This window comes from Neofelis nebulosa, chromosome 7 (assembly GCF_028018385.1).
Source record: "Neofelis nebulosa isolate mNeoNeb1 chromosome 7, mNeoNeb1.pri, whole genome shotgun sequence".
Classification (NCBI taxonomy): domain Eukaryota; kingdom Metazoa; phylum Chordata; class Mammalia; order Carnivora; family Felidae; genus Neofelis; species Neofelis nebulosa.
In genome coordinates this window covers 81,064,631-81,086,137 of record NC_080788.1, presented here as the reverse complement: position 1 = coordinate 81,086,137, position 21,507 = coordinate 81,064,631, and the positions used below count along the sequence as shown (strand labels likewise).

Below are 21,507 nucleotides of genomic sequence, written 5' to 3'. Positions count from 1 at the left end.
TAACATATAGATACCTTGCCTGCATCATAATATTTCTGCAAAAATTTAGATAGAGAAAATTTCTCTGAACAAAGCAGTTAAAATATTCATTGGGAATATTTGCTTCTTATTCATGTGATGCCACTTTTATTATTATTGTTTTTTAAAATTTACATCCAAGTTAGTTAACATATAGTGTAATAATGATTTCAGCAATAGATTTTAATGATTCATCAGTTACATATAACACCCAGTGCTCATCCCAACAAGTCTCCTCTTTAATGCCCCTTGCCCATTTATCCCATCCCCTTACCCAAAACCCCTCCAGCAACCCTCAGTTTATTCTCTTTAAGAGTCTCTTATGTCTTTTCTCCCTCCCTGTTTTTATATTATTTTTGCTTCCCTTCCCTTATGTTCATCTGTGTTGAATGTTAAATTCCACACATGAGTGAAGCCATATGATACTTGTCTTTCTCTTACTAATTTCACTTAGCATAATATCCTCTAGTTCCATCCACATTGTTGCAAATAGCAAGATTTCATTCTTTTTGATTTCCGAGTAATATTCCATTGTATATCTGTATATACCACATCTTTATCCATTCATCTGTCGATGGACCTTTGGGCTCTTTCCATACTTTGGCTATTGTTGATAGTGCTACTATAAACATTGGGGTGCATGTGTCTCTTCGAATCAGCATTTTTGTATCCTTTGGATAAATATCTAATAGTACAATTGCTGGGTTGTAGGTAGTTCTATTTTTAAGTTTTTGAGGAACCTCCATACTGTTTTCCAGAGTGGCTGCACCAGTTTGCATTCCCACCAGCAGTGCAAAAGGGTTCCTCTTTCTTTGTATCCTTGCCACAATCTGTTGTTGCCTGAGTTGTTAATGTTAGCCATTTTGACAGGTGTGAGGTGATATCTCATTGTGGTTTTGATTTATATTTCCCTGACGATGAGTGATGTTGACCATTTTTTCATGTGTCTGTTAGCCATCTGGATGTCTTCTTTGGAAGAGTGTCTATTCATGTCTTTTGCCCATTTCTTCACTGGATTATTTGTTTTTTGGGTGTGGAGTTTGGTGAGTTCTTTACAGATTTTGGATACTAACCCTTTATATGATATGCCATTTGCAAATATCTTCTCCCATTCTGCCAGTTGCCTTTTAGTTTTGCCGATTGTTTCCTTCACTGTGCAGAAGCTTTTTATCTTGATGAGGTCTTTTTATCTTGGTAAGTTTATTTTTGCTTTTGTTTCTCTTGCCTCTGGAGACATGTTGAGTAAGAAGTTCTGTGGCTGAGGTTAAAGAGGTTGTTGCCTATTTTCTCCTCTAGGATTTTGATGGTTTCCTGTCTTATGTTTAGGTCTTTCATCCAATGTGAGTTTATTTTTGTGTATGGTGTAAGAAAGTGGTCCAGGTTCATCCTTCAGCATGTCATTTGTCCAGTTTTCCCAACACCATTTGCTGAAGAGATTGTCTTTATTCCATTGCATATTCTTTCCTGCTTTGTCAAAGGTTAGTTGGCCATATGTTTGTGGTTCCATTTCTGGGTTCTCTATTCTGTTCCATTGATCTGAGTGTCTGTTTTTGTGCCAGTACCATACTGTCTTGATGATTACAGCTTTGTAATATAGCTTGAAGTCCAGAATTGTGATGCCTCCAGGTTTGGTTTTCTTTTTCAGGATTGCTTTGGCTATTCAGGGTTTTTTTGGTACCATACAATTTTTAGAATTATTTGTTCTAGTTCTGTGAAGAATGCTTGTGTTACTTTGATAGGGATTGCATTGAATATGTAGATTGCTTTGGGTAGTATAGACATTTTAACACTGTTCTTTGAATCTATGAGCATGGAATGTTTTTCCATTTTTTGGTGTCTTCTTCAATTTCTTTCATAAGCCTTCTATAGTTTTCAGTGTATAGATTTTTCACCTCTTTGGTTAGGTTTATTCTTAGGTATTTTATGGGTTTTGGTGCAGTTGTAAATGGGATCAATTCCTTGATTTCTCTTTATGCTGCTTTATTATTGGTGTATAGAAATGCAACAGATTTCTGTGCATTGATTTTATATCCTGAAACTTTGCTGAATTCATGGATCAGTTCTAGCAGGTTTTTGGTGGAGTCTTTTGGATTTTCCATGTAGAGTATCATGTCGTCTGTGCATAGAGTATCATGTCATCTGTGAAAGTGAAAGTTTGACTTCTTCTTTATTTGGATGCCTTTTATTTCTTTATGTTGTCTGATTTCTGAGGCTAGGATTTCCAATACTATGTTGAATAACAGTGAATGTGAAAGCACTTTTTAATGAGCCAGGCATATTGCCTCTATATTAGATAACATAAAGACAAGCAATGTTTCATATATAGATCATATAATTTTTATCAGGATTATCTAAGGTTATCTAGAATCCATCATTTTATTTTATTTTAGCTAAATGTTATCTGAAAGAGGAATTTAATAATTATCCTAAAACTTAAGATATTCTTTTTTTTTTTTTTTTGAGAGAGAGAGAGAGAGAGAGCGAGCGCACACACACAGGCATGAGCAGGGCAGAGCGGTAGAGGAGAGAGAGAATCCCACCGGGCTTGACCCCAAGACCCTGGGTCATGAACTGAGCTGAAAACAAGAGTCCGATGCTCAACCAACTGAGTCATCTAGGCAACCCTCATAAAACTTAAGATATTCTTTCAAAAGTTTCCTCATTTACTCTGGTTATGTATAGTTTGCAGATAATTCATATTTAGACAGAAAATAATCATTGTTCAATGGGGGGTTTATTGACATACAGTTTAAGTTTACATGTATTAAAATTTTTCAGCCTACTCTGACCAATTTAGAAATAAATTCTTCTGTGCTGGTTAAGTCTTCTGGGACCAAGATAGAGTTTGAAACACAAGAAATATGCCAGTGAAAGATAAAAGGGATCTGGGCATAGGCCAAGTTTAAATGTACTATATAAAAGACAGAGGACATGCCAGTTATCCAGATCAAAGAATTTGGAGAGAAGGAGCCAGTAAAGATTACGCAGAGGCTAAAGCCACCCCTTGGCAGCCATTGACTTAGGCACAGAGTGGTTGTTCAATTAATACTAGCTCATTTGAAACTTAGTAGACCAACAGCAGAGTTAAACATATGCAAGGTTACATGTAGTCTCTTCGGCATCATAAAGCACTTTTGAGCACTCTCAATTTAAAGAAGGCAATCTGAGGCACAATTCTTGGATGGAGCCAGGAACAGAGCCCAGAGCGCTTGCCCTCCAGTTGGTGATCCTAACCCAGTGCATTTATTCTCCTCCCTATCCCCCTGCTCTAAGCTTGATATGTGTTGAATACACTCAGTAGTTCTCAACATGTTTTTTCCTTACAGTTCTTTATTAGCAACATTCATTTAGGTTTTGGACTCTTGTCAAATGTAATGTGAATGGAGTCCAGATGCCTTTTCTGAACTCAACAGAACAAGAGGAGAGTCACAGAGCCCATCTTGCCACAATCAAAACTAGTGCTTACAACAACACCCACTGTTGGTGACAGGCTGTGTGGAGCAGGGCCAGTGCTGATCTAGCAGTATATGCCAGCTCAATGAGTCAGAAAAATGTTTTAGATGTGCCAGGTTGTTCAGAAATCCCCATCAGTTCCTGGGCAGAATAATTGCTGTGTTCCCCAAGAGCAAGGAATTGAGATGAGACGAAGCAACATCCCTAGGATGGCGTATGTCATTTACATCTCTTGCTGGCAACAGAGGACTACTGTTTTTAAAAGGGTACCACAGACTTTCATCAAGGGTTGCAAAGGCTGGGGTCGCTAGCAGCAATTCAAATGTACAAAGATAGAGGAAGAAACAATTGTGGGTAAGATTTCAAGGCAGACAAAAGGATTAACAGCAAAAGGATTCAGGGTGTAGGGGGACGGATGATTATCATTTGCTGTGGGTTTAGCAACACTGACATGTTTTTATGAATATTTACAGGAACATTTGGAAGCTGTGTCTTTTGCCCACACAGCCTCCACCCCCAGCCCTCTTGGTAGGAACTGCACCATATTTAATGAGGCCGGGGGTGGGAGGGGGAACCAGGTCCTCGTTGCCTTCAGGTTGCCATCACTGTGCCTAGTTGCCAAGACTGCTGTGGGCAAATGGAAACGAAGAAAAGTTCAAAGAAGAGAAGCCAGGCTTGGATTTCTCTGCTTGTAATGGGAAGCCTGATGATTAAAGTGAATGAGAAGTGAAAGAAATGGTAGTAAAAAGACACGGAAGGGATGAAGGCAGAGTCTCAGAAGATCCATTTTGATGCCAGTGTTCTTGCCTTCTTCAGTAAAGAAGCTTATCAGCACCTCTCCATAAGTTAAATGCATCATTAACAAAATCACACCAGTTCTCAATTTTGACAAATCTGCCTCCTATCCCTCCTGACTCCTGCAGTCTGGCATTAGTTCACTTCATTCTACTACAACCTCCACCAGAGGAGATTTCTTTCCACCCTGATCTCCCAAATTTCTATCCCTTTCAGTATTTCTCTAAGTATGTATTTAGGTAGAAGAGAACAGCAGTCAAGAGCACAGACTTTGAAACTACACTGCCTGCATTCTAATCCGAGGCCTAGCAACCTGGGAAAGTTGCCTGGTCTCTTTAAAGTTCAATTTCTTTATCTGTAAAGTGGAGTTGATGATAGATAAGGTTCACCTTCAGTGATAAAGCAAGGAAAACACTTGGAACATAGTAAGAATTCAATAAATGTTAGTGTTATTATTACAGACCATCTTCAACTTCCATACAACAGTCATCTAGCATATGACTCATGCTTTCATACATCATACATTGATACTCCTAAAATGCTGAATATCAAACATCAGCTGACTCACTATGTTGTCTAGTTAATCAGGACAGTTGACTACCAGCTAGTAAGAGAGGACAGGAAGTTGCAATGTATAGACACCTGTGGCAGTATTAACCCCTGAGCTGATGCAAAGCAAACTTTCTGGCAGATCTATGTTGTCTCTTCCAGTCAGATGCCATAATTAGTCAACTAGAAAATCATGATTGTGTTTCTTTTCTAATAAAGTTATTGTTTTCTGTAGCATTAATATTCACATTGTTCTGAAATTTCAGGATAATGTGCTTTCATGTGAGTTTTTTTGTTGTTATTCATTTTGCTGTTTTCCACCTTTAGACTTACTTCAATTTGGAAAAATTTCTTGTTTTTTGCAATTCTACTCTACTATTTTCTCTGTTCTTTTTTTTAATTTTTAAAATGTTTTATGTATTTTTGAGAGACAGAGACAGTGTGTAAGCGGGAGAGGGGCAGAGAGAGAGACACACAGAATCCAAAGTAGGCAGGCTTTGAGGTGTCAGCAAGAGCCCTACACAGGGCTCAAACCCACGAGCTGTGAGATCATGACCCAAGCCGAAGTCAGAAGCTTACCCAACTGAGCCACCCAGGCATCCCTGTTCTTTCTTTTTGAACTTAGATACAGACCTCTTGGATCAGGCCTCTAATTTTTTTTCATTTATTTCCTATTACACATTTCTTTGTCATTTTATTTTCTGGGAGATTTACTTTCTGGGGTATTTTATTATTTTTGGTACAACTGTAAACAGGACTGTTTTCTTCATTTCTCTTTCTGCTGCTTCATTATTAATGTATAGAAATTCAATGGATTTCTGTACATTGATTTTGTATTCTGTGACTTTACTGAATTCATTTATCAGTTCTAGTAGTTTTTTGGTGGAGTTTTTCAAATTTTCTGTTTATAGTATCATGACATCTGTAAATAGTGAAAGCTTTACTTCTTTCTTACCAATATGGATGCCTTTTAAATCTTTTTTGTTGTCTAATTATTGTGGCTAGGACTTCCAGTACTATGTTGAATAACAGTGATGAGAGTGGACATCCTTGTCTTGTTCCTGGCTTTAGGGGAAAAGTTCTTAGTTTTTCCTCATTTATTATGATATTAGCTGTAGGTTTTCATATAAGGCCTTTATTATGTTGAGGTATATTCCTTCTAAGTCTACTTTGTTGAGGTGTTTTGTTTTTTTTTTAATCATGAATGGATGTTGTGCTTTGTCAAATGCTTTGGCAAATGATCACATAGTTTTTATTCTTTCTCTGAATGATGTGTTGTATTATGTTGGTTGATTTGCAAGTACTGAATCACCCTTGCAACCCAGAAATAAATACTACTTGATAGTGAATGATTTTTTCAATGTATTGTTGGATTTGGTTTGCCAATATTTTTTTGAGGATTTTTGCATCTATGTTCATCAGAGATATTGGCCTGTAGTTCTTTTTTTGTGGTGTCTTTATCTGGTTTTGGTATCAGGGTAATGCTGGCCTCATAGAATGAATTTGGAAGTTTTCTTTCCTCTTCTATTTTTTGGAAAAGTTTGAGAAGAATAAGTATTAATCCTTCTTTAAATGTTTGGTAGAGTTTCCCTGTGATGCTGTCTGGTCCTGGATCTTGGTTTATTGGGAGTTTTTTGATTACTGATTCAATTTCATTACTGGTAATTTGTTCAAATTTTCTATTTCTACCAGTTTCAGTTTTTGTAGGGTATATGTTTCTAGGACTTTGTCCAATTTGTTGGCATATAATTTTTCATAATTTTCTCTTACTATCATTTGTATTTCTGTTGTGACAGTTGCTATTTCTTCTCTTTCATTTCTGATTTTGAGTCCTCTCTCTCTCTTTTTTTGATGAGCCTGGCTAGAGCTTTATCAATTTTGTTTATCTTTTGAAAGAACCAGCTTCTGGTTTTATTGATCTGTTCTATTGTTTTTCAGTTTCTATATCATTTATTTATGCTCTAATGTTTATTATTATTTCCTTCCTTCTGCTGGTTTTAGGTTTTGTTCATTCCTATTTTCTAGCCTTCTTAGATTAAAAAGGTCAGTTTTTTTGAGATTTTTCTTGTTTCTTGAAGTAAGCCTGTATTGCTGTAAACTTCTCTCTTAGAACTGCTTTTGCTGCATCCCAAAGATTTTTGGACCATTGTGTTTTTATTTTCATTTGTTTCCATGCAATTTTTGATTTCTTCTCTGATTTCTTGTTGATGCATTCATTGTTTAGTAGCATATTATTTAGCCTCCATGTATTTGTGCTCTTCCAGATTTTTTCTTGTCATTGATTTGTAGTTTCATAATGTTGTGGTCAGAAAGGATGCATGATATGATTTTGATCCTTTTGAATTTGTTGAGACTTCTTTCGTGGTCTAATAATGTGATACTTTCTGAAGCATGTTCTGTGTGTACTTGAAAAGAATGTGTATTTCACTGTTTTAGAATGGAATGTTCTGAATATATCTGTTGAATCCATCTTGTCCAGTGTGTCATTCAAAAACCACTGTTTTCTTATTGATTTTCTGTTTGGATGATCTGTCCATTGATGTAAGTAGGGTGTTGAAGCCCCTACTATTATTGCATTACCATCAATTGGCTTCTTTATGTTTGTTATTAACTGGTTTATGTATTTGGGTACTTTTAGCTTGGGTGCATAAATATTTACAATTGTTAGATCTTCTTGTTGGATTGTCCCCTTTATATAGTGTCCTTCTTTGTCTCTTGTTATGGTCTTTGTTTTAAAGTCTATTTTGTCCAATATAAGTATTGCTACCCAGCTTTCTTTAAACATCCATTTGCATTATAAATGTTTCTCCATCCCCTTACTTTCAATCTACCTGCGTTCCTAGGTCTGAAATTAGTCTTTTGTAGGCAGTATACAGATGGGTCTTGTTTTTTAATCTATTCTGTTGCCCTATGTCTTTTGATTGAAATGTCTAATCTATTTACATTCAAAGTAATTACTGATAGGTATGTATTTATTGACATTTTGTTACTCATATTGTGGTTATTTTTGTAGTTCTTCTCTGAGCCTTTATGCTTTTACTCTCTCATAGTTTGCTGGCTTTATTTAGTGATATATTGGGTTCCTTTTTCTTTATTTTTTGCATATCTATTACTGGTTTTTGATTTGTGGTTACCATTAGGTTTGGATATAACATCTTATGCACATAGCAGTCTATAGTAAATTGATAGTCATTTAAGTTTGAACCCATTCTTTATTCCTCTCACCTCAACCCCATATTTAGGGTATATTGTGTCATATTTTGTATCCTTTTACTTTGTGAATCCCTTGACTGATTTTTATAGATATATTTATTTTTACTGCTTTGCTTACTCGTATTTATGGTCTTTTATTTCCACTCAGAGTTCCCTTTAACATTTCTTGGAAGGCTGGTTTAGTGGTCATGAACTCCTTTAGCTTTTATTTGTCTGAGAAACTTTTTATCTCTCCTTCTATTCTGAATGATAGCCTTGCTAAATAGAATATTATTACCTGTAGATATTTTTCTTTATACTGTGAATAGATCATTCCAGTCCCTTTTGGCCTACAAAGTTTCTGCTGAAAATCTGTTAATAGACTTATGGGGTTTCCCTTGTATGTAACTGTCTTCTTTTCTCATGCTGCTTTAAAATTCTTTATTACTACTTTTTGCCATTTCAATTAATATGTGTATTGGTGTGGATCTTGTTGGCTTGATTTTGTTTAGGGATCTCTATTCTTCCTAGATCTGGATATCTGTTTCCTTCTGCAGACTAGGGAAATTTTCAGCTATTATTTCTTCTTCTGCCTCCTTTTACTTGTCTTCTTCTTCTGGGATCCCTATAATGCTGATGGTCACTGACTTCCCTAAGTCTATTCATATCTTGTATAATTTTTTTTCACCTGCCCAGCTTGATTACTTTCCATTACTGGTCTTGGGGTCACTATATTCCATATAGTATATTTTTTAAATTTCATTTATTGTGTTCTTCATCTGTGATTGGTTCTTTTTTATCTTTTTGTTAAGGATTTCACTGATGTCCTCCACTCTTTTCTCAAGTCCAGGGAGTAGTTTTATAATCATTACTTTAAATTCTCCATTAGGCATATTACTATATCCTTTTTGCTGAGTCTCTTGCTGTGGTTTTGTCCTGTTCTTTCATTTGGGACATATTCCTTTGTCTTTTCATTTTGTCTCTCTGTGTCTGTTTCTCTGTGTTAAGAAAGTCAGCTATGTCTCCGGCTCTTAAAAGCAATGGCCTTATGAAGAAGAGGTCCTGTAGTGCCCTGCAGTGTGGTATACCATGTTCCTCAGAAGCTGGTAATTCAAGGGGTGTCTCCTATGTGTGTTGCATGCATAGGTCATCGTCCTGATCAAATTTTCGTTCAGTCCAGCTGCATGCAGAGGCTCTCTTTGCCTGTTGTGGCAAAGTGTTAGGTCTCCAGATGGGGTGGAGCATGCGATTTTAACAAGGTGTGACTCAGGCTTCAGCAGTGTCAGCTGCCCCCCCACCACCATGAGGACTGAGGCTTCACAAAGCATGCAGGTCAGGAGACAAGGTGTTGGCAAGGTTTGCACAGGTCTTCTGGGGGAGGAGGCCCACAGCACTGGGACTGAGGCAAAAGTGACTGGAAAGAGTGGATCCACCAAAGTGTGAGGGGGTGAGGCTTGATGTAGAAAGTTAGATAGTGAATGCTGGCGTAGAGGTGGCTCCTGCAAGTTGGCCATGTGTTTATGCTAGGAGATGGGGAAGGGAGATGGTGCCAGCAAGTTCCTTTGTTCCTGGATAAGTTCCTCAGCAGTTCCTGCCACTCCATGATGTGCTCCAAAATGAGTCAACTCCTCTCCCTTCCGTATGTCCCAGGTATTTTTCAAACTGCTGCTTCTAGGCTTTATCTCCTCAAACTGTTGTGTTGTCTCTTTAAGGGTGGGGACTCTGCTTCCTCTCACCCTCTGGGCTCTTCCAGATCTGAGTCCACTGACTTCTAAAATCTCAGGCTTTAAGTCCTGTTGGTTGTAAGAACTCAAGAAATTCAGCCCCTCTCACTTTCAAAGCAAAATGTTATAGGGGGTTCATCTTCCCCATGTGGATTCTCCAGTTTTATAATCTATTTCTCTCCCTTCTCCATGCCCCTGGATCTCCCACTCCCCGCCCCAAGTCTCTGCCCTTCTTACCCACTCTATTTTTAGTTGTGGAGTTTGTTCTGCCAGTCTTTGGGTCATTTTCTGGGTTATTTATGCTGATGTGTTATCTAGTTGTATCCATGGGACAAGGTGAGCTTAGGGTCCTCTTACTGTCATTTTCCCAACTTTGCCCTCAATCTCATATTACACTTTTAGAATAAGAAAATAAGATACTGGAAGACCAAGTCATTTATGGTGTGGTATGTAAACTGTTTCCAACTCTAGCAAACAGGGAAATTAAATGATCAGGGCAATTTCAATATAATAAATGACAGTAGCATAAAAAATATTTCTATATTTGTCCTAAATTTGGAAGTTATGTATGAATGACATTATTTAGTTGGCTTAAATAAAACATCTCTGCAAAATACACATATTAATCACATGCTATATATATATTGGTAATACATAATAGTCAACAAAATCATCAAAGAAAAATTAAAAATAAGGGTAAGAACTTGTCCAATATATAATCCCAAAGCTTAATGCACTAGAAACTCATGCTTCTGTGTAAAAGTTCAAATGTCGTATTTTAGCTAAGATGATACTACACTGGTTTTCTGGTGAAACCTTTTTCTGCACCTTCTGCATCACCCTACTTTGGTTATGATAAACTCAACCCCACTTTAGCTCACGACAAAGCATTTTATTTACATTTTTTATATCTCTTAGACTCATCTTTACCTCTCTGATTATAAACTTATAGGTTGCCAGGCCAGGTCCTAGAGCATCCAAGAATCAAAGCGTCTGTCTTCATAATCATGTCGAATCCCTGGATAGCTGTATATTTTACTCCAGAAGGAGGAGATTGTTTATATCTGGCTCTCATCCTTCCTTAGTTTGCATTATAACCAGAAAATTATGTATTCTTGAGTTGAACCAGCTCACAAAATAACAAATGAGTAATGATACTTGGCTCTTGTTTTCCTTTTTTAATTTTAAAGGACATAATGTGTGTTATCTCAGAGAATGTCAGTTTGCTGATTCAAATTTGGCCATGTGGTTGAATCCAGCTGCCCTTTATAACTCTACTTTTTATATATTTGAAATTTCTTTCACATTCCAAATAGCATAAGTGAATGCATTTTCAAGGCCAAAATTGGCATTCCTCTTGGATTTTTGTTGAGAACTATTCCACTCAGAATGAACTTCTTTAGGCCATGACCTTTTTCTTCCCATACTCCACAGCCTTAAAATCTGAGGCATATGGGATCTCTACATATTACCTGCCAAGGAGATTGTCTAGCTAAAAATGAATTCAAATGCGTGTATTTTTATAAAGTTTCAAAAATGAGCTTTCATTTATTGGATTTCTACAGCACCTTTCTCCAAAGACTCAATGTGTCTTAAACACGCTACAATATACTTTAAACAGGTGTTTCCAAATTTGGCATTATATGTGAGAAATACTGCTAAAATTATGAATTCTAACTGTAAATTATTGAAGGAATGAAAGGAAGTTTTAGCAGCATTATATATATATATATATATATATATATATATATATATATATATATATATAATTTTTTTTTTCCAGGCTTGTTAGCTCTGTCAGAACCTCTTTCCATGAGAATTTCAGGGTTAGCTTTGAAACAGTGAATGTCACCTATAAATACAGGCACTTGACTGTTTTGCAGTTTTCTTGTTTGCAAAGGATCTGATGTTTCCCTTGATTTCTAGAAATACAACAACAGCTATTTTTGTCCAAAAGTCAAGCGACAGACCCAACAGTTCTTGGATGTTTATTAGGTCGGACTTATAGGGGTTCCCAATTCTTTTGCAGTTAATATGCTATTTCTTTTATTTTTGCTGTCAGTGGTGAAGCAAGATTGAGCACAAGGGAGTTGTCATCAATAAGCTCTTATTCCCTCAACAGCAGAGGGAAAAGAGCATGAGGGTGAGGGAGGCAATTACTATCCTTCTCTTCTTAGATGAGGAAATAAACACATTATAATCTTTAAGTTAGAGGTAATTCAGAAAGTCAGAGTCAGGCAATGCCTTCCAATTTAGAGACATTTTCTCTTTCTTTGCCACTCCTTCTTCAAACTACAACAATAATAAAAGAAACCCCATAATCAAAGAACCAACTCCGACCTCCCCATCCTAGAAATCCCAAATTGTGGGCTTCAGTTGCATTCTGCCCTGTTCTTTTCTTTCTTCTCTTTTTTACTCAGGTGGATTGCTTTCAGCTGGGGCAGTCTTCATTCCACATGAGCTTTGAAATCATATCCCTGGATCTGTATAGAACGGCAGTGGTTCAAAGTATTAGTAGCAGCCTTCCATAGTAATGCTGCCATTAGATCATTATGACTATTCTAAGGTTCTGCCTGTGAGCATGGCATGAATTTTATATTTGGAAATAAAATCCTCCCGGGATACCACAAAGCTGCACGCCAGCTTTGCCCCTTCTTGAAGGCCATTAGGATTGGCTGCCCTGCCTTGGTCTTGTGTTTCGCAGTAATAAGTCCTGCCGTGTTTGTTTCACATAAGAACCCCTTCAATTTGTTTATAATGATCTGAATGATATTATTAGGTGAACAAAGCCACTCAATGGTGACATTTATTAACCAGTCATATCATCTGTGTTTAAATCTCATATTACATTTCAGGGAAATAGTGTGAACCTAACTCCAGCATAACTTTTCTTTGGGGACCATTGCTTTGTATTGAGTTTGAAATAAAATAGAAGAACATAGAGAGCAGGTTTTATTTCCAGGAGAGCATTTCACTTAAGAGGTTTACACTGAGCCAGATTATGTATAGAGGCCCACAGAAATGTAGATGTTGGAAATTTTCAACCTAGTGCTGGCTATAGGTCTTTCTGGATGAGTTAGGGAGTATGGTTCATTTTTAAAGGGGGGTATGGGAATTGGAATGAACAGTGCCATTAAAGTAGAATAGAGGTATAAGGAAATGAATGGAAGAAAATCATGTCTATAAAAATGAAGTCTTTGTACATGAGCTTGGAGAGTGATGGGTTTCTTATAATTCCTCCATGGGGATGAGTGTGCATGTATGGGATAATGCCCACTGTCTGGGAAGAAGGTATGCAGATATCACAGACTATGGTAGGTATGTGGGTAAATTACGATGTAGAGAAATTAAAACATGATTGAAGAATGACAGTCTGTTTATGTGAAAGCAAGAAAGGATGGCATGTGTATATGATTTTGAATAATAATGGAATGATATACTTTAAAAGTTTATTGTGGAAAATCTTAAATATTACCCAAGATTAGAAGGAATAGTATAATGAACCCTCATATACCTATTGCTCAACTTCAACAATGAACTCATGGTCAATCTTGTTTTACCTTTACTTCCCCTCTCCTCTATTACTGTTGTATTTTTTTTTAATTTTTTTTTTTCCAACGTTTTTTATTTATTTTTGGGACAGAGAGAGACAGAGCATGAACGGGGGAGGGGCAGAGAGAGAGGGAGACACAGAATCGGAAACAGGCTCCAGGCTCCGAGCCATCAGCCCAGAGCCTGACGCGGGGCTCAAACTCACGGACCGCGAGATCGTGACCTGGCTGAAGTCGGACGCTTAACCGACTGCGCCACCCAGGCGCCCCTATTACTGTTGTATTAAAGATACCATGTCTTTGCATCCATAACTATTTCTGTATGAATAAAAGATAAGAAATTTTAAAAAAATCACAAAAATGATAACATTATCATCCCAATAAAAATAATAATTTCTTACTATCATCAAATATCCAGTCCGCATCCCAATGTCTCTGTCTCCTATTTTTTTTTAATATGAAATTTATTGTCAAATTGATTTCCATACAACACCCAGTGCTCATCCCAACAGGTGCCCTCCTCAATACCCATCACCCACTTTCCCCTCCCTCCCACGCCCCATCAACCCTCAGTTTATTCTCAGTTTTTAAAAGTCTCTTACGGTTTGCCTCCTTCCCTCTCTTTAACTTTTTCCCCCCCTTCCCCTCCACCATGGTCTTCTGTTAAGTTTCTCAGGATCCACATAAGAGTGAAAACATATGGTATCTGTCTTTCTCTGTATGACTTATTTCACTTAGCATAATACCTTCCAGTTCCACCCATGTTGCTACAAATGGCCATATTTCATTCTTTCTCCTTGCCAAGTAGTATTCCATTGTGTATATAAACCACAACTTCTTTATCCATTCATCAGTTGATGGACATTTAGGCTCTTTCCATAATCTGGCTATTGTTGAAAGTGCTGCTATAAACATTGGGGTACAAGGACCCCTATGCATCAGCACTCCTGTATCCCTTGGGTAAATTCCTAGCAGTGCTATTGCTGGGTCATAGGGTAGATCTATTTTTAATTTTTTGAAGAACCTCCACACTGTTTTCCAGAGTGGCTGCACCAGTTTGCATTCCCACCAATAGTGCAAGAGGGTTCCCGTTTCTCCACATCCTCTCCAGCATCTATAGTCTCCTGATTTGTTCGTTTTAGACACTCTGACTGGTGTGAGGTGATATCTCAGTGTGGTTTTGATTTGTACTTCCCTGATGAGGAGTGACGTTGAGCATCTTTTCATGTGCCTGTTGGCCATCTGGATATCTTCTTTAAAGAAGTGTTCATTCATGTCATGTGCCCATTTCTTCACTGGATTATTTGACAGGAAACCATCAAAACGCTAGAGGAGAAGGCAGGAAAAAACCTCTCTGACCTCAGCCACAGCAATTTCTTATTTGACACATCTCCAAAGGCAAGGGAATTAAAAGCAAAAATGAACTATTGGGGCCTCATGAAGATAAAAAGCTTCTGCACTGCAAAGGAAACAATCAACAAAACTAAAAGGCAACCGACTGAATGGGAAAAGATATTTGCAAATGACATATCAGACAAAGGGCTAATATCCAAAATCTATAAAGAATTCACCAAACTCCACACCTGAAAAACAAATAATCTGTCTCCTATTTTTTATGATTGGTTTGTTCAAACCAGAATGTCAGCAAGATCTGCACATTACCAAATGATTGTTATGTCTCTTAAGAATCTTTTATTTTTTTATTTAAACAATTTTTTATTTATTTTTGAGAGAGAGTGTGTGTGTGCAAGTTAGGGAGAGACAGAGATAGAGGGAGAGAGAATCCCAAGCAAGCTCCACACTGTCAGTGCAGAGTCTGATGCAGGGCTCGAACCCACAGACTGAGATCATGACCTGAGCTGAAATCAAGAATCAGATATCAACTGACTGAGCCACCCAGGTGTGCCAAGAATCTTTTAATCTGTAAGTTATACCTCTATTTTTCCTTGCAATTTATTTATAAAAATTGGGTCATTTTTTCTGTAGAGCTTCCCACATTTTGGATTTTGTTGATTGCATCTCTTTTTTATTTCCTGTGGAATAGTAGTTAGACTAAGAGGCTTGATATGATTCAGGTTTGATTATTTGACAAGAATACTTCATAAGTGGTATAGTGTATTTCCATCAAGAAACACATAATGTGTGGTTTTTATTTTTTGGGATGTAAGCATCAACTGATGCTTATTGCCTAGATCTATTATTGCATTAAGGGTTTGCAACATGGAGTTTTCTTCATTTCTTTGCTAGAAAATATCTATAGTGAGAAACTTTTCTTTAACAACTATTATTTTTCCCTGAGGCATAGTTCTTACAAGAAAGTCAAATTAAATATTTGTTTCTCTTTATTTAGGTGGTCTCCTAATACTCTCTCTGATCATTGAGGTTTATTTCCTTTAGTACCACTATGAATGCATTGATTTTAACATATGTGATCAGTTTCAATCTACAACAATAATTAATAATAATTAACTATAATAATATAATAGCTATAAATTATTGTACTGTTAATATATTATATTTCATTTTATATATGATAATAATGGTAATACTGATTATTATTATTTGATGCTCAAGCTGTCCCACTTTTGGCTAATAGGAACCTTTTCAAATTGGCTTAGCATAGTAGCTTCTGAGAACTTTCTTGCCTTTTGACATAACTAGATATCCCAGTCTCAACTTGTACCTTTCCTACACAAGACCTGGAATTAACCATTTCTTCAGGAAGTCTTGATTTCTTTCAGTGGGAAATGGAAATTAGGAGTGTTCATCACTTTTGGTTTGTGGTTTGTTTGTGGAATGGTTTGCATTAGGGCTTGCCAATATTTCTGAAGTACATAGTGCTTGTTCAGCTCACATCTGTTCAATGGCATTATTTACAATTGAATCAGGATGCTTTGTGTTGTAAGAAACAGAAAATCTGACCTAAGCTAACATGAAAAATAAGGGAATTTTCTTTCCTCTTTGTTTCTTTTTTTGTAGCTGAAAAGTCCAGAGATAAGATTAGGTTCAAATGAGGCTTCCAGTTTCTTTCTGTCTCTTCCATATACCTTTCTTAATGTTGGTTCTATTCTAAGACTTGCCCTCATGCTCCTGAGGTGGCTGCCATCAGCTCCAGGGCTGCATGCCTCCACATTTGCATCCAGCAAAAGGCATCTTTGTCTCTTCCTTCCCAGAAATAATTCTGAGATTCACTCTGAATGAAAATCTTTAGTTAGGTCATGTGCTCAAGGCAGAGCCAAAAACTTGTTAGATGGATGGAATGTGCTAATTGGTTTAACCTAGATTACATATTCTACTCCTGGAGTTGGAGATAATAAGAGCCTCTCTGAAATGACTTGAATCTTCAAACAGAAATTGGGACTGATGGAAAGGAAGGGAGGGAGTAGATACTGGAGATGGTCCAACAAATATCCATTATTGCAATATAGTATTTTTTTCTTTTTTCTATCCATCTATCAATTCAGCTATTCGTGCTACCCTAGGCCCTATTTTAAGCATTAGGGAGACAAAGAGGAGTAAAGAATAATTTCTGGTCTTAAGGAATCTGTAGACCAATATAAGTAGGCATATTATCCTTTCAATAACCATAAAAGAAAGCTACACGGGTTACATTAAAGTCCAAAGAATGAAGTAATAATTTCTATTAGGTAGAGGTCTTTCCAATGCAAAGATTTCATGATTCCGTGGTTATATTATGATAGATTTGCTATTGTCCTTGGGACCTACAATGGAAGACGCAAACATTGAAACATCATAAAAATACTATTTCTTCTCAATGGTGAATTCATCCAGAAAACTCACACCTCTAGCATAAAGGTATCAGCTGTATAAGAACTACTCTCTGGATTAGTTGGGAGAGATATGGTTGGAAGAGACAGAATATCAGTGTTCTTTCAGAGATAAGAGAAAGTTGTGTTGTTAATGAAAAGCTGTTTGATCTTTCTGAGCTGGTTCAGATATAATCAGAACACTATATATTTTTAATTTAAAAGAAAACAAGGTGCCAAATCGAGATTATTACTTTGGGCCGACCATTTATTCAGGTGTAGTGTTTTGGATTATAATATAATATTTCTTTACCACACGAATTATAACAGAGCAGAATTTGCTAAGTGAATACCTCTTAAATCCCTTCCAGGCAAGTCTCATTTTAAAGAGCAAAAGGTATACCTTGTCGAGAGAGAAGTCCCACAGCAGAATCTCTGGTTTGAAAGTCACAGACACAGTGATGAGATCATCAACTGAAAAATAAATTAAAAATACCCTGATCCCACTTGTTATGATGAGCATTGGCTGTTATATGTAAGTGATGAATCACTAAATTCTACTGAGATCAAAATTATACTATATAACCAATTAAAATTTAAATAAAAATTTGGAAGAAAAAAATAGCCTGATCCAACCTGCATACATGGTATGGCAAGAAAACAATTAATTTAAAGCCTAACATACCTCCAATTTCTTCTTCTTCTTTTTTTAATGTTTATTTACTTTTCACAGAGAGAGAGAGAGAGAGAGAGAGAGAGAGAGAGAGAAAGAAAGAGAGAGAGAGTTCAAGGGGCAGAGAGAGGGAGACACAGAATCTGAAGCAGGCTCCAGGCTCCAAGCTGTCAGCACAGAGCCCAATGTGGAGCTGGAACTCACCAACCTGTGAGATCATGACCTGAGCCAAAGTCGGATGCTCAACCGACTGAGCCACCCAGGCGCCCCCTTCCAATTTCTTTAATACTATTATTAAAGACACTTTTCTATTTTGTCAGCTGGTGTGAGAGTCTAGTAATAAATTACAATAACAATTTATTCTATAAAATATCAACTTAATCTTTTAAACCCATGGAGTGTCACCTATGTTTTTTAATTATTAAAGTGACCCTTGCATTCCTTTCACAACCTACTTTTTATCATTAAAATGTTTGGTACTTGTTAATTGACCATATCCTGCCTTGGTCTCCAATTCCTGCTCACTTTTATTACCAATTTCTTGGAGACCTATCACATTGTACTGCAGAAGGCTTACTGTGGTCAAGTTTGCCTTGGAAAAGTGTTTGGGGAAAAAACAAACAAACATCCAGCCCAAACCCAACCATCTGTGCTGTTTGATGGGGCGTTCCTGATGCGAGCATCAGTCCTGGCTGAGAGTTACCATAGAGTACAATTGTTTATGCTGTGCCACAGTGTAGAGCAGACAATACCACACAATCAAAGCCTTCACACTCAAACAGACATCACACTCTGTAATTATATTTGTCTGACAGATTATTATAATTGTACATGGCAGGTAGTGTAAAGCAGCTCCTTTTTACAGCTTAAATAATGTGGCATATTCTGCATACTCTAAATCAACCTTGCAGAAGGTAAATTATGAAAGCTAAATGCATGTTGAATGTTTTTATTTACTCTTTTAGTTAGCATCTTGTGTGGTGCTAGACAGCAAAAGAGTATTACCTTTTTTGTCTGGTAGTATTTCATTTAACACTTTGTTGTACAAAATTCCTTTCTGGGTGGCAACTTCTTTTATTTTGGTATACTCAGGGAAACTCCAGCAATGATTATTTGTAAGGTTTTTCCCCACACCCAAAATGACAAAATAGCATGCTAAGTCACCATGAAGATAAAATGCATTTCTTAAAAAACAAAACCTTATTATAAACTCAATTATATGGTTCCTTTTTGATAGTCTTCTGAACTAAGGAAATGCTTTTGGTAGGGTCTTCTAGTGTTCACCATGTCTGATTCTCCTTTTCTTCCAAGCATATGAAAGGATTACATTGCTCTAAGACCTTGCAATTAGATGGGGCCATGTTGACTACCTTTTGCAATTGGTTGTGGGTAAAACTAATACATATCATTTCTAATACTGATATATGCTTAGCAGTTGATACCCTCTAGTGCCTTCCTACCCTGCTAGTGACTGAGGAGTCTGCATGTTGCAGAAGGGGTAGCTGTTAGAAGGTAGTATCTTTGTCAGCCCTAGTCCCTGAGTAAATGAAGCTGAGACACTGCCAGGTTTTTCATTCATTAATTTAGCTTACCCTGATTGATACAGAATTCCTCAATATTTGATTCGTCTATGTTGGCCACATTTGCATTTAGATATATCAGTCTGTTGTTGTTTCTATACTGTGATTCTCCTCCATAAATATACATGATGAAATACTAAAAGTTACTTTACACGTATTAACAAGTGCTGGCATTGTACTTTCTTTACATAGTCTATGGTTAATCCTCATAAAAATTTATAAGATGAGATCATTCAGGTTAAAGCACTGTTCACAATCAGTCCTGTCTAGGGGCACCTGGGTGGCTCAGTTGGTTGAGCATCCAACCTCGGCTCAGGTCATGATCTCACAGTTAGTGAGTTTGAGTCCCACATCGGGCTTGCTGCTGTTAGTGCAGAGCCCAATTTGGATCCTCTGTCCCCCTTTCTCTGTCCCTCCCCCCCCGCCCCAAACCTGCCCATGAACTCTATCTCTCTCACTCTTTCTCTCTCTCTCAAAAATACATTAAAAAAACCCCAGTCCTGTCTAGCTCCAAAATCTATAGCAGTTCCATTTCTTTTTTTAAGTTTATTTATTTTGAGACAGAGAGAATGAGTGCATACAAGCAGGGCAGAGAGAGGGAGAGAGAGAATCTCAGGCATTTTCAGTGTGGACCTGATGTGGGGCTCAAACTCACAAACCAGGAGATCATGACCTCAGCCAAAGTTGGATGCTTAACCAACTGAGCCACCCAGGCACCCGGTTCCATTTTACTATGCAGGCTTATATCATTTTTTCCCTGAAATGGAGAAATGAATTTAAAAATAAATATGAAAAATAAAAATATTTCTATTTCCCAACATTTTATAGTGTTCTATTTATTTATTGCCTGGATTGATGTGTGGGGTTAGATGCTGCATAGGCAAATCTTAAATAGCAAAGCAGTGTCTTCAGAAACTTTTATTCTAAAAGGACATGAAACCGACATAAATGCATTCAAATAAAATGGTTGACATTCCAACTGTGAAATATTATCAAGTGTGCCCAGAACTTCTTGGATGTACTTTTAGGGACTGAAGTCAGTCTTATATGTTCATATCTAGGTGTTAATAGTGACTGGCAGGTCACATGTTCTAACTCATTCATGACAGTTGCTGCTACTGAAGTCTTCTTCAACATTTTCCTAATGACATTTTCCTGATTTTTCCAAGTTTTCCCACTGTTCTAGCTCTTTATTTAGAGGATAACACTCACTGAGTAGTTTTTAAAAACCAATTTATTTCTAATTAATTCACAGAGACTACCCTATTCCAAATTGTTTCTGAAATACATATCAAAGTATAAAAAAAATTCCTTGTTCTGCTTATTTATTTCACTTTCCAATCTGTTCCATTTATATGAAGCTTCCCTAAACTGCCAATATCTCTTCTATGGGTCTCTGCCCCTACTATGGATCCTTACCTCTGTAGCCTGATTAGATTATAGACGGATCTTTAATTTAAGGGGAATTAGTCCATAGGCAGCTAGACATAGGTGATTTGGGCCCGCCTAGAAAGATGATCTGGGCCAATCAGATTCATTTAGAAGAGTTGAAGATTAAGAAATTAAAAAACTAAGCTAATATCAATGGTAACCAAAATGGTAGTATTTACCTGACTCACTGATTTTTGTTGAGAAGCAAGTATTATAAACTTCATCATCAGGGAACTTCCTGCAATGTGAGAGTTACCAAGGTAACATAAAATCAAGGAAGGGATGGTCTTACTAAGAGAAGAAAGCTTTAAGACAGAGAAAAAATATTCTATGGAAGATAAAGCAACAACTTAATATTCTGTGAAGTATTAGATCTTTTTATGAAGATAATCTCCATTGTTCTGGGTTATGGAATCCACTAAAGTATTACCAGAACCAGAGAAACAACCTAGAAAGTGGTCCAGGGAAGCATCTGAGAAGATACTCAAATCTATAATTTTTGGCAGAAAATGAGCAGTCTGGTAGCATATAGTTATAGTTCATAATTTTTCTAATAGTTTGGAAATTTGACTTTGACCCACCTATGGAGATTAAATAATTTGGAGAAAAAAATGTCTATTAATGTTAGAAATTATAGACAGGTACCTTTTACATGTGCTTGATTCAAATATCTTTATCACCTGCTTTAAAAAAATTGTTCAATTGGAGAAAAATCAACAATTGCTCACATTTAATTTGATAAGCCATCAAAGAAAGTTTAATATTTAGAGGTAT

General features: G+C 36.8%; 1 long non-coding RNA gene across 1 annotated transcript in view; it reads right to left on the bottom strand.

Annotated features, from left to right (window-relative positions):
* The window catches only part of LOC131517051 (uncharacterized), a 70,139-nt gene extending 49,167 nt beyond the window's left edge, over positions 1 to 20,972 (bottom strand). Inside the window, exons 1-2 of the long non-coding RNA XR_009264360.1 lie at positions 20,913 to 20,972; positions 17,453 to 17,523 (exon numbers count right to left, since the gene is read on the bottom strand). This is a non-coding gene — a long non-coding RNA (uncharacterized LOC131517051). The remainder of the gene's footprint in view (positions 1 to 17,452; positions 17,524 to 20,912) is intronic.
* Positions 20,973 to 21,507: the final 535 nt, after the last annotated feature.